General features: G+C 41.3%; 1 protein-coding gene across 7 annotated transcripts in view; it reads right to left on the minus strand.

Annotated features, from left to right (window-relative positions):
• The window catches only part of AUTS2 (activator of transcription and developmental regulator AUTS2), a 787,423-nt gene that overhangs the window by 261,272 nt on the left and 511,909 nt on the right, over positions 1 to 14,242 (minus strand). The gene's annotated exons all lie outside the window — the stretch shown is intronic.

Genomic DNA, 14,242 nt, shown 5'->3' on the forward strand with positions numbered 1-14,242 from the left:
AGCTTCCAACCCCTCCTGAAATCCCTGTAATACTCCCCTTATTAGTATGTGCAAGTGGATTTTTAGTTGTTCATTTATTACACCTCACACACGGCCATACAAAGGCATGATAAAGTTATAAAGGCTTGAGTACCCAATGCGTTTGTTCAGAATGAAAGCTATTTTTACAGCCCCTGAGAGGAGGCAGACTTTGGTGGTTTCTTTCTTTCTTATACAATTACATTGCCATTGAAAGTAATGTTTTCATGACTATTGTACAATGAAACTTAAAACTGATCATTTTATAGCCCTAGCAATAATGATAAGGGTTTGCAAATACCACAGAGAGAGGCTGTGGTGTCCTGTCATATAGCTGTATTGCACAGATGGAATCTGAAACAAAAAAAGCAAAGTTATACATGTGTTCTAGGATAAAACTTAATATCCAAGTTATGGGGCTGGGAAAAAAATAGAAATTAAAATCTGGCTGATATGCATTAAGACAAACAGGGTCAATTAGTTTATTTAAATAGGCTTACTAGGACATTTTTGTTCTTGTTTAACTTGAGAGCTTTAAATTTAAATGATCTAATCCTTTTTGGCATTTTTAATATGAACTTTATACAGAAAATATAATTATTGTACATAAATGAGGCATAGTTTTCATTCAGCACATTTAATTTTATTTTTGCCTTTTAAATAAGGGATAAGTATATTTGTATTTGCATGATGGCTCCAGTGGTCCCAGCCACCAAGAACTGAACTTCTAAAGTAAGTTCTTTCTCCAAGAAGTCTGTTAGCACGTGTACCCACTGGGAATATGTTAAGGAGTCGTGATTTCAGCTGCTGTGACTACAGTTTTGTGCATTTTCAGAGTTGATTATTATTGCTGATATACCATTTCGCACACTCTGTTACGCGTGCAAGTCAGAAATACTAGTGTCCTATTTTGTTCACAGAGCCAAACAGACTTTCCTCCAAACACCATCAATAAAAAGACAGTATTTGATGCCAGTGGGTCACCATGAAACCTCAGGACATCTGGGGAATTGTGCTGACGGGGACCCCTTGGCCATTAGAAACAAGCCAGCTCATTCCGGTATTCTGCAGAACACAGGACAGCTTTATCAGACAAAGCGTGTGTGTGCATGGCACGATGCCCCTTCTCCCTTACGGAAGATGCGATGCGTGTGCTGTACGGCCACGCAGACCCACTGCAAACACGGGCAACGGCACCAACTCCAGCTGCGGACTTACGGCAACACAAGGCCGAGCAGTGTGAAAATCAGCTGTTTGTCCAGATGCGGGTAGCAGACAGTTGCCGTGATAACACAGAAGAAGCCAGAGGACGATCCTAGCTTTCCCTGACAGATCTTTAAGGTCTCTCAAATGAGGCTTAGGCCTCTCTCTAATAGTGGCACTGGTCACCATTATTTATAGTATGAAGACCGGGGGGAAAAAACCTGTAATTTGGACAACGATAGAACATCTAGTTAAAATCACCAGGATAAGAAACAGTCCCAGAATTTAAGGAATATTTTGATTATATTTAAGATCTGAAAGAATGCGATATATATTCCCCTTTGACCCTCAAAGCCATCCCTTCTGCTCCCATTTGGGAAAATAAAACTCTCTTCGTTGCTGAGTATTTGGTGTTTACCAAGAACAACAACAGTGATGGTGCACGGCCACTGCTCTACAGCGTGTTGGGGGAAAAATGGGGATGGGCCAGCATGTGCGAGACGAGGTTTTGTCCAGACCAGGCACATAACAACCTTGTCAAGCTTTAGTTCTCCATTTGCTAAGTGAAATTAGTATCTATGTTCCTTTTGTAAGCTCTCTCCAATGGAAATATCTAAATAAAGGAACAAATGATACTTTCAATCCTTGATAAGGATTGCCATATTCCAACTGAAGCAGCACCGCCAGCAAAATGTACTGGCCTTATCCTGAACGCCTTGCTCTGTATTTGCTCAGTGCCTACTCAGGCAGAACACACGTGGCCCTTCATTATGATTTCTAACCCACAGAAATAAATCGCGAAGAAATGCGAGTGAGTGCCCTATAGCGTTTAGGACCCTATTCAGCTGGAAAATTAGGCAGCCTCCTGAGGCACATGAGCCCTGAAAGGCCACAGAAGCTAGCAGATCTGTTCAGAAAAAAAGGTCAGCCAAGCACACAACTAGGAGGAGATAATAAAGGAAATATTTACCAGTTCCAAAGCAGAAGTAGCAAAGAGCTCATCTTCACCCCCAGGCATTTGTCCATCTCCCTTCTCCTGCCCTACAGTGTTGCCTTGGAAGGAGCAAGTGTTCCTAAAATATTTGGGGACTGAGAAGGGAGTTGCCAACTAAGCTTAGGCACAGAGCGGTCCCTAAGCTTGCAGCATGATCTCTGTCCCCTGACTGGAGACTGCTCTCCAAGGATTACAGGTAGTCTTGAGTATGCCTCTACCTGGGTCCTTGAGAAACCCAAACTAGGTGCCCAAATCTTTCCTTGGTAATCAGTAGAAGCAAATGGAGAATGTTACAGCATACAAATAAGGAAAGCAGCGAAAACACTGAGAAAGCATCTTATTTTTTTACATGAAGAGCAAACCATCCTTCCTCTGAGGCCATCTAAAGCCCACTCTTGCGACAGCCTTTGCTCTCTATCTCATGATTCAAGGCGCACATAATACAAGTTGTGCTGCTAAACATAACCTACTTATTATTGCCCCTTCATGCAGTCCTTTTGTGGACATATTTGTTCTGGCTGTTTCTATTTGGAACCACAAAGATATCTTGCCAAAGGCCAATTAAGGAATTTCCATGGGCATTATTGAAAAGTGGAAACAAAAACCCAAATTTGCACCCTCCAGTGTTATTGTTACAGAACCTCCACTGCTGTGCGAACCACACATTGGAAATTCGGAAGCACCACGTGTAAAGGGTGCTTTTAGTGAAGAGTACAGTGAAAAATAAGCTGCTTCCCATCAGCAAGTACATTCTTTATCTTTAGCGTAACATTTATAAAGCTTGTTCAGGAAAAAAATGTGTTAAATCTTTCATCAGGCCACAGACACTTTATTTGGAGTCTTCACAGAAACCCAAAGTAGTGCCATAAGGTGCCTGGAATATTAGCCAAGATAAAACCTTCAGGGCCATGCACGCTACTGTTTTCAAATCTGTTCTTTCATCTGATGTGCCAGCCGAAATTACTTCTGCAACATGGTCAGAACCAACCTGGATGGATTTATAATGCCTCAAATTGCTATGGGCATATTTTTGTGAATCGCCTAGAGACAAACAGATAATTCTCTTTAGATTGTGCGAATTGCTAATTCTTATGCATGTCATGTGTTTTCCAAGTGGCATGTTTAGACAAGAAAATTACAGAATATTCCTGATGTCACCGGAGCTCTATGCTTAGAAAGCCACAGCAGTGTAGGACAGTGTCCTTTTACATATCTCAGTGTATATATTACAAATCATTTAAACTCAGACAATACTTATCTTTTCTCACTATCTGACTACCTGTATAAGAGGGGAGTCAAACGGTGAAGAGCAGATTAACCAATTATACCAACACAATGTAACTACTTGTGTGAGTAAAGGAATCAGAACCGAGGTTTTTATTTGCTCTGGTTAGGCAATTTGAATAAACAGTCTAAGTGTCATCTTTTGAGTCAACATGTCAAGTCGAGTTTCACAATATCTAATCTCTGTCTGTTGGCATTATTATACTATACACAAAAACCCTCCCAAAGACTTCCTTGCAGCATGCTTTCCTGATAAACAAAGCTTATGCACTCACTCCATGAAGTTCCCCCTCTCTGTTCAACCTTCTCCAAGTTTTTGAACTCCTTGGCCGATTTCACCCACATTTGACAAGAGATTTCAGAGATAATTAAGCTCCTGTGAGTTTTCTGAAAAAGGCGGCCAGTTGGTATAGAGACCCGATAAGCCTGAAAGAAAGGCTGCAGTGTGTGATCACACCTCGCTTCATACCAGAAAACGCACGCAGAAGAGAAATGTTATAAGAACTCCAAGGAAAAAGCATCAATCAGAGGTTTCAATTAACTCTCTATGGGAAACCAGGCTTTGATAAGTTTTTTGCTCACGGAACTACTCATATTTATTTTACTACATATGACTCAGATTCAGAGGTGCCAGCTTTTAACTAATATATAAATTATCCTCATCCTTAAAACCAACAGGGACATCTCTGTATAGCGTATAATATAATGCATAATTATAGCTTCAGGGCATCATTTTAGATGAAAATGTAACATATACAATAAAAGAAAATTCCATTTGTATTATGACCAGATTTTGCTCCTAAAGGGACTCTGTACACGTGGAGAAGTTGGCAAACTGTCTGTCCAACCAGCCCAGAAATGATGGTCCCATGCTTATGGCTTAAGGTCGTGAGATTATTAAAACCATGGGTTTAATTCCTGGCTGCCACGCACTCTTCTTTAGCAACTTCGGGTAAAAAGCTCCTTCCTGCCCTCTCTTTCTGCATCTGTACCCTTCATCTCTGAATCAAGACTCTGTCTCCCCCTTCCCTTCGGCTTCGCCTTTCTTTTCTATTTGTGTTATACTGTCTTCTATATAAACTGTACGACGCCTGCTTTCCTCTGAATGCCTGTTAAACTCTGTTTTCTAATTTTAACAAATCCAAACACAAACATACCAAATCCATTTTCCTAAAGTATTTTAAGTGGATTTTTGTTTTGTTTCTTTTAGTTCTTGATCACTGGCCATGAAAAAATTCCAGTGGCTCCAGAAAGCTGGGTTTGTCCATGAGAAGAACACCGGCTTAACAAATCGGTAGCTTTGGGGTACTTAAGGAGGTGCTAGGAATAAAACAGTGGCTTTTCTTTATTGGAAGGGATACATGATTAATGTATTTGTTTCAGCATGTGCTATGCATGCAGCTTGGCTTACATCATTGTGTTTTACAAGGAGGAGTAACAAATTATCAGCCACCGACTAGTCACTTTAAATCCCCTTTAGATTTCATCACTGCTTTAAATGGTGTTTCACAAGGCAAACAGAAAAGAATTTTATTTTCAAAGGGAAGAGAAAACAGTGCTGCTAAAACAGTGTTGTTCTCTATCCCTGTGGGATGCAAAAATAATCTATGACTGTGACTTCAATGAATTTAGTTAACTACAGCTAAATTGCATCACAGAGCCTCTCTTTAACAGATCTGCAATAGTTAATGAACATGGTGGGGAGACCAGATATTTCTTCAAAACAACTCATCAAGTAAGCTGCCTCTACTTAACAGATGTAAAGGCAGGGCCCAAAGTAGAAGCTGGCAGAAACAGATGGTGCCTAAGGGCAGCTTTCTGTTTCAGTGCTCTTGGGGGCTAGGTTAGGCGAGATGGGAGGTGTAGAGAGGTGGGGGTTGTGTTTTTCGGCAGCAGGTAAAATCCATTTGTCACACCAGCTCCAACTGGGCTTTCAGCACAAAAGTTTAATATCTGAAACCAATGAGGCATTCTGCTCTCCGACAGCAGCCAGGCAGGAAAACCTCTCGGAGCAGTATGGAGCCCCAGCCTTTTCCAGCAGGGAAAGATGTCAAACTCCTCACTCTGAACAACTTGCTTTTTCTTTTTCTTTTTCAAGCAAATAAAAAATGGGTATGCAAAGGGAAGCGTTTTATCTTATTATACCTTCAGGGAAAGAACACGAAATGACGAAAGTAAGTGTGTTTTCTTTCTCTGTTCTCCACAGAATAACACCGGTAACCTCATAAAAGCAGCCCCTGCTTTCTCCTTCTCTGAAATACAGACACATACATTGCGGCACCAGCAATAAATTTCCATTGCCTCCAAGTTCTAACATTGCCAAGGTATGTGCCATAGAGAGCATTTTTATGAGCCGGGCTTTGACTGCCAGGATTTTGCCTTCATAAAGAAGAGATTTTAGTCCATTCTGTCTATTTATTTTGTGTAGAGGAATCAAGGTCAATAAACCATGGAGAAATTCACTCTACCTTATTCCATTTCACACTTTTGTCATCCACGCTTTATCGAGTATCTGAATGAATTTTTAATATCATGCCACAAAATGCTTTGGTCTTCTATCATATGCTGGGACTCTATAAATCTGGTAACACTTGGGAGTTCTCAAATATACTCAGCACTGAAGAAACAGCTTTAAAGTTTAGTCATTCTGATGAAATGTAAGAGCTTATATCAGTGACAGGTTGACAGAAAAAGCTGTTTTCCTTTCCATTTCACAGACTTCCACGTATGAACGCCATGAAACATGTCAGGACTTTCTCTGAGTCTATGAAGACAGAGATGGCATCTGCTCCCAGTGGGGAGCCCTTCTAACCAGTAATACTGTAAAATTTCATGATTCTGAAATCTGATTGACAGCCAAAGGAAGGGCAGGGAGGAGGTGTTTACTGTAATTTATAGAAGAGCATCAATTGCTTGTCTTGGCACATGATGTATATTTTTATGGCATACAATGCCACTTTCAGCATATTTTTTTTTAAAGTAAAATGTATTCGTGTTGGCTGAACAGGTTTATAATTTCCTGTTGCTGGACTAAAATACGCATTTTTTAAAACTAGGAATTAACCCTACACACTCATCACTACAGTTTTAGGTAAGTGGGCAAAAGACTAAGACCTTGAGCCCTAAGAATACCCATCCAGATGTACTTTATCAGCTGCCCAGCCCAGAAGTACATCATCAGTACGTTATAAAGTTGATCCCGCCTTCCAATGGCAGCAGATCGAGGAAATAGATTGTTGAGTTTATGGTCTATTAAATATTATCTCATAATACCGTCGCCAAATTGAGATCTCATTAAGCGACTATGTTATAGTTTCACATTTGCTCTTTTGACAAATATGCATCAATATAACCCCACGGAATTTACTCAGCAACACACACACAGGGAGTTTTTCGAAACTCATTGAAACAGTACACAAATGCCTACCCCCAAACGTCAGTGCAAAGTCCCAGGCAGTTAATTCCACTGGAGTCTGCCTGCATGCACGGGCTCATGTTTGCCCAGCCAAGGAACAGAACTGTCCCTTATTTCATCACATCCTGTAACGCAGCAAGTTTCAACCCGCCATTTGTTGAATCCTGAAATCCCACAAATGTCCTCCAAGAGAGATCTACATCATAAGGGAGAACAGCAAACCACCAGCAGGTACCTCTACATTTACCAGACAACTCTACACCTTCGAAAGAAAAATTTTTGGGGGTGTGTAATTCAAAAAACCTTGCAAACATACTAAAGCCATGACTCCTTAGTGTTCACATGGTGATACAAACTCTTCCTGACAAAAAGGCAAGGGGACGAGCCCAACATCATTGCTGCCCTGTAACTTCACTGACTGTAACAAGACTAAATACAAAATAAAAGGGTGGCAGGGGCTGTGCACATTTATAGGAGGCGGACATCAAATCTAAATCACTTAACAAATGATCCTGCAATGAAAGACTGCAGCAAGCACTGTGTAGATACAGATTTAGAGGACTGATTTATCTGTGTACACAGAGCTAGGGCTCTTCTCAGTTTTAGTTTGAGGAAGACTGTGGAAGTACCCAGAACACCAGACATTTACAGTCTGATCTCCTATCTTTTACTCCCCCTGAAATCACTGTGCATGAAAGAGCGGGGAGAGATTTAAATGCTCACACTAATTAGTTTATTTTTTATTTTGTCATGCCAAGGTGGGTGTTGGTGACATGGTATACAAAATTCAGATTAATTGGGAATTCAGCCATGGTCCATTAAGCCACAGGAAAGATTCAACTAAGTTGAAGTACTCTGAATCTGGAACTACTGAGGTTAGAAAAAGTGGGACTGCTAGGAAAAGCTTCAGTATATTATTAGAAACATTGTTATTATCTGACTTCTGGAAATGTGTTTCGTCCATGCACTTAATCACATCCTAGCAACTCTGTTAGATATGCGTGCATTAAGGCGGTTTAACTACTTTGCTTCTGATTCACATAATATTATGGATAACTCTAACAGATGGCATTCACGATACTGCTGCTTTGGAAGACAAAGCTTTCATAGCCAACTGCCGCTCTCTCCCTTCTGCTTTTCTTTACTAAGGATATGTCAAGGTGAAATAAAGTAAGGTTCAGGCCTTTACATACCAGCAAGCATCATCAGGGCGTTTGTGATGCCAAATGGCACAGACAGAAAAAGAGAAATTATTAAATACAGAAAGGGTGAAGCAGCAGTAAAGCAAACTAAATATGCAAAAGGTGAGGGGCACACCCAGAAACTCAGGTGATTCTATTATACAATTAGAAAAGACAAAGTTATCCTTTTGTAACTATTCTTCCTCCTCTTCATTGGGAAGGAAAGAGATTGGCTGTACTCACACGTGTATATAGACACAATCCTGTCTGGCTTAGGTGACTTCAGTGGGGAGGAGACTATTAGGAGAAAAGGCTTCCACCTACAGCATGTACCAACTGGTCCGTGGAAGAGCTATTGACTCTTAGCTCCTAGGCAATAGCTTGTTTCAATGTACATCAAGTACACACTACACTGCTGAAAACTTCTAATACCACGGGCCTGGTTCTTGTGATAACTGTGACAATATAAAGTTGACATAATTGTGGAAATCGTGAAGTTGTTCTGTATTTACCATGCTACTCAAATTACTGCAATAAGACCATGTTTATTTTAGCAGTTAAACCAGGTAACGTTAGCAAAAGTTCAGCTTCAAAGGAGTGCCCAAGTTAATTGTGGACTACAGCCTCCCAGGAAGCAAAAAAAAGTCTAATCTACACCTTCAGTCTTATAAAACTGAGTTAGAAACTTCAGGAGGACAAAGTGCAGCATTTTAGGGGTGGAATTTCAAAGGAGAACTCTATGGGGCTATTTTCCTATTAGTCTGATAGCATTCAGAAATAGTTTATTCCAGGGTTGGTATGCATTTCAAGAGATCCAGAGGAAAAGCAATTTTTAAAACTCTTTCATTTCTCCCTGTTTTAACCGCTTCAACCACAACATAATCTCAGAGTTGCATGCTCTTCCAAGTGCAGAGCTGTATCAATTTATATCTCTGTACTCTGGTCTATCATTATTGTTCTTCATTAACACAATCTGAAGTGTATGTTTTTAGAGTTAGAGTTTTTGCAAACTATTTGGATTATTTTACATGTAATTGACTGGTACTATAAGAAGAATTCCATTTTATTTTGGGCCAAATAAAGAGTGCAGTATATAACATATTGTATGGCGCTGAACGCTATAGCCGGAACAGGAAAATAGTCTGAGTAGTTATTATCAGTTTGCTTTATAAGTATGTTATTTACAATACGCAACAGATGTTCTCCGAATGTTAATGGGAAAATACAGGCCTTTTATTTATTTCTTTTCTGACAGACTAAAAAGTGCAACTAATATAATAATAATCTTGGAAAATCCAAAGATTACTTCACAATTTGGAAAATGCTGTGTTGAGTCATTAGTCTTATTATCTGGTATTTTCATAACTCACTAGATAAACACTGTAAACTATGATTTCCTGGTAATGATCCTTTATATGTGCAAAAACAGGCCTCCAAGAAATCTCAATTAAGCCTAAGAAACAGCGTATATAAATTAACCCCAGCCCCGCAAATAATGCAATAATGTGTGAGTGTGTGTGTGTGCGCGCACGTGCAGGCGCTCCCCTCCCCACAAATGGATGGGATTAGAACTGCCAAACTGCGAGTTCCTGCGCTGCTAATGCCAACTGCATGTTTTCTTTAGCGCCGCGCTTTCCAGTCCGCGCTCTGCGAACCCAGGGGATTCACGTACTGCTCGTAGGAGTCTGTAAAAATGGACTGGGTTTGCTTTACTCTACTGGGGTCCCTAATTCCTTGATAAAAGCTTAAGGGAGTCCATCTGCTGAAAAAACGTGCAAACTTCTGCTATCCCACCAAGCCCCCGCTCTTCAGGAACAAAGGCTCAAAGTTCATTCCTGATGTTTGCCGTGTAGTTATAAATTGCCCCGATGTGCAGTACAAATGATTACTTAGGCAGATAAAATTGAACACAGCGTCTTTACACTTCAGAACTGTTATGTGATCTTTGAGAAAATCAGGGACGGGATCATACCTTTAGCACACACGTTCTCGGTTTTGGGTGGGGTTTTTTCCCCCTCTTTGTTTGGATGTAAAAGCTATGGACACCACTAGCTTTTCCCTTTCAATAGCACTTTATCAGATTTTCCTGTATGAGTAATATTACACAGCACCGACAACTGGTAGGTGCCACACCGGAGCGTAAGAGGACAAAAAGCTTGATTATCCATGGTCTTGTGCCTTGTATAGTCACTCAGGCAGCCTACAAAGCGTCTGTGAAACACTATTAACCTGAAATGGTAATTTTTGCGCCAATCCTTCAGGGATAAAGTGGAAGCTGGTGCCTTTGTTACATAATATCCGTGTGACACAAATTGCACTACTGAAACATGTAATTTTATGTAATTTTTTGCCTGACTTTCTAAGAAAACAAGGTTTATGCAAACAGGCTGTCAGTCCACCCAGCCCTAGTAATTTCCAAATTTGAGAGAGATCTAAAACCCACCAAGTTATGAGAAATTTTATTCAAATCAGTAACTCTAGTACGAGAAAGACAGATATACCTCAGCCCTTTTAAGAGACAGCTGACCAACCAGTAAATAGTAAAACACATGATACGTTGCTTGCTCGGCCAGAGGGAGAATATACAACAGCCATAAGTACCTATGTGTGTGCATGGGCAGAGGGAGGAGATGACGGTTGTGCGACACAGGACACAAATCTAAGGCAGTCAGACTTCATTATTCTCCATGCTCGTAGCACAGCTTGTTTAAGCAATGTGAGGAAAATGAGGTGCAATGTGGTTGTACAGCACTGATTAAGTGATGCTCTTTCAAAGCAAAAGCCTCACCATCTCTGCCCAAAGAAATCCAGTTTATGACAATATCACAAAGGAAGAAATCTTGATTCTTTCATAGTTTTCTTCCCGTCTCAGCGCAGCAGTTGGGAAAATAACATTCTTCGCTATTGTACATGACAGGTAAAGAAAAAAAATGTAACAGCCGCATCTGGTATCATTAATACTTTAGCAGGCTTCCTATTTTTAAATTAGTATCATTCTGCAAGCAAAATGACAGCTCCTCACCGAGCCTATGAATCTGCAGAAACAAAGAAACAAACAAACTAGCAGTTTACCAGTACGGCTGCAGACAGGTCTGACAAGCTTTTCAAAGCACTCGAACTAGCAGAGTCTGATTCTGCAGAGGCCCTGAAATGCCAGGCTGGCATTTTTCTAAGAGTTTTTACAGGTGAAAAGCGAGCTAATAAACTACTAGCCCTCGACTGCTGCCAAATGGGACGGGTGCGTATTTGTGGGAGACACCTGCGGCTCCGCTGTGTGTACCAGGTGCACCCGGAACGTGTCATCTGCACTGCCAAGGGGACACAGTCAACAGGCAATCTGCTGGATTTCTAGGTCAGCTTAATCAAGCTTGCTGCCGAGCCCTTCCAGCTCCTGTTTGGAGAAACCTCGGCAAAGCGTAGGACTGTTTCCTACAACATCCTCCACCAAAAGTTAGATGGGGCGGGGAGGAACCTGCCTCCTCCTCGGCGTGAAGTCGGTCTGACTTACTGTACTTCTTTTCAAGGGTGAATACCTGAAAAACGTAATGGCAGGAGAACAAAACAAGGTGTCTGGAATAGCTGTGCTCAGGCAGGAGCGGAGCTGAGCCAGCTCTGACCCTGGCATATTGTATCTTTTGGCTCCAGAAGGCAATCGCTCACAAAATCAATTGCTTCTGCAACACAAACGCACATATACACAAATGAACTGTGGTACAGACTTCAGGAAATATCAGTCTCCTGAGGTAACCGCAAGCTTAAAATTAGGCTTGAGGATGACAAAAGAGTCTGTCTGCCTGCGTCCTGACGTGTTTCATCCATCTCGGGGAGTTACCAAGGCTTCATCTACTCTGCTTACTTACGTCAATGAAATCAAACAGACTCTTGAACCGACCACAGGAAGTTCTCCACGTGTTAGCTGAGGCATCTGGAGCTTTTCCCTTTATTTAATTCTCGCTTGGTTGCCAATTCAAAACACCAAAACAGAAAGCAGAGACATTTCTCAATCTTTCCTCATGAGGGATTTTACACGGGTAAATCCCATCACAGAGTAATGCCTCTGGACAAATTTAAAGATAAAATTTTCCGTTCTCATTGAGCGCTTGAACTTCCTCAGGTGCTTCATCTCACTGCCAATCTGGTAGCACCTACAGCAGTACAAAATGAACTATCAAATAGTCACCATTGGTTTGCATTGTGTGTCGTACATAAAAGCATTGCCCAAACTGACTTCTACGGCTAGCTGCTACCTATAATACATTTGTAGATAAAGAAATCAATGTACTGAGGAACTGAATAAGTCTTAGAAAGTCTCTGCTGGGAATTAATCTGTGCAGTTCTTTTACATCAGTTACTGTAGGTCTCAGAAGAAAAAAAACACCCAAACCCACAGAGGTCAGATTTTAATCTCTGTAATGAAGAAATGGAATCTGATCCTTGGATAGAAAATCCACCGTTCACTTGTTCCTCTTTTAAGGATCTTTCCACGTCTGGATTTTTCCAGCCCTGCAGTGACGCTTGTTGCTCTGCCCAGACTAAAATGACTCTTGTGCAGCTGTGCTACCTGGAAGAGACCGGGTGGTTGTATATCCTAGTGAGCCTCCAGCTGCTGCTTTTTTATTTTTCCCCAGCTTCTCTTCTTTTTAAAGTAGGGTATTAGTTCTCACTTACACACCCAATTAAATACAGTCAGAATGGAGGATGCAGAGCACCTACCAGAACCTGGGCAGGTTCTTTAACTTTGGAATCTTTACCTTTAGAAATCTCCATACTTAAAAAGAAGGTTGTTTCCAGGATGCTTTGCAAAATATGCCAGGTATTACTTCTCCATGCCTTTCCTCCTGACTCCACTTTCACTTCAGGGCTTTTGTAAGAAGTCAGATACTAAAACGCAAGCCACATTGTGGGCTGTGATCAGGCTCTCACTAAACCTGCTGCTTAGCTGAGTTTTTAAAATGAAACAAAGCAAAACAAAACCTACAATGATTGTAATTAACAGGGAAAAAAAAAATCTATGCATACCTCAGCTGAAACAAAGTAGACAGCACCGTAAGTGCATCCTTCCCAAAGGAAAATCTTTTGAACAAAGTAACAAGTAATTATGGAACTCTCCATTTTGATACTAAGACTTAACACATCCAGGCCACACTATATCCTGTACAGGAATATATATACCTCACCAGCTAGCAGACGAACCATAGAAACTTCTAATAAACAAGTAGATAAAATAACTGAAAATCCACAAGCTTGCATTTGCAGAGGACCCTCAAAAACTTGGTGTTTTCATGGCTAGGTCTGATTTGCCCAGCCTTGTGAAGGGGAAGAAAAGCCAGCGGGTCGGAAGGGAAAGCATCATTAGGGCTCACACTCAAAGCAGCTTCCAAGGAGACCAACACAGAGAGGGACCAGTGTCTCCAGACTTCCCACGGACCAGTTACTGGGTCAAAATATTATAGTAAGACTGAGCGTTCTGCTTCTAGGTTGCAGTCCTTTTGATCAGGTTACTATGGAGCACACTGGCACTATGGGCCCGTGTGATGTATGTTTGCTGTCAATGCTGAAATAACACGAAATGCGTCTGAGCGGGCCCCACCTGCCGAGCAATATGTTCTGAATCCCTCAGGCAGAGCTGTGTGCCGCTCGGCTAGGAAAAACTTCCTCCCACCCAGCACATGGCAGGGCAGCGAGATACACGCTCACGTGCTTGCGTGGGGGGTGGGATGTGCCGTAGAACAGACCCTCCCCCCCTCTGCCTGCTGTGACAAGAAACTCCCTCCCTCTTATGAATTTACAGAAAGAAGAAAAAACAAACAAACAAAAAAAAAAAAGAGGGGAAAAAGAAAGAAAGGAAAGAATCGCAGCCTGTTAATCGCATACATCATTACCACAATTGGCTGAGAAGTTGGCTTGTTGACGATTGATTCATGAGCTCCTGTTGCAAGCCAAGAAGAGAGAGAGAAGATGGAAATATCCTTATTTATTTGTTTGTAAGTACAGCAGGAGGCTCTCCAAAACGTCAGTGGAGACCACAGTTCAGGCTAATACACGGGAGGTTGCTCTCTGCCTGCCACAAGAGCTCACACGGCGACACTGATTTCTTCCTGAATTGATCGACACGATCACTCTGTACCACCTGTAGTTTTCTCATCA

The sequence above is a fragment of the Grus americana genome, chromosome 19 (assembly GCF_028858705.1).
Source record: "Grus americana isolate bGruAme1 chromosome 19, bGruAme1.mat, whole genome shotgun sequence".
NCBI lineage: Eukaryota > Metazoa > Chordata > Aves > Gruiformes > Gruidae > Grus > Grus americana.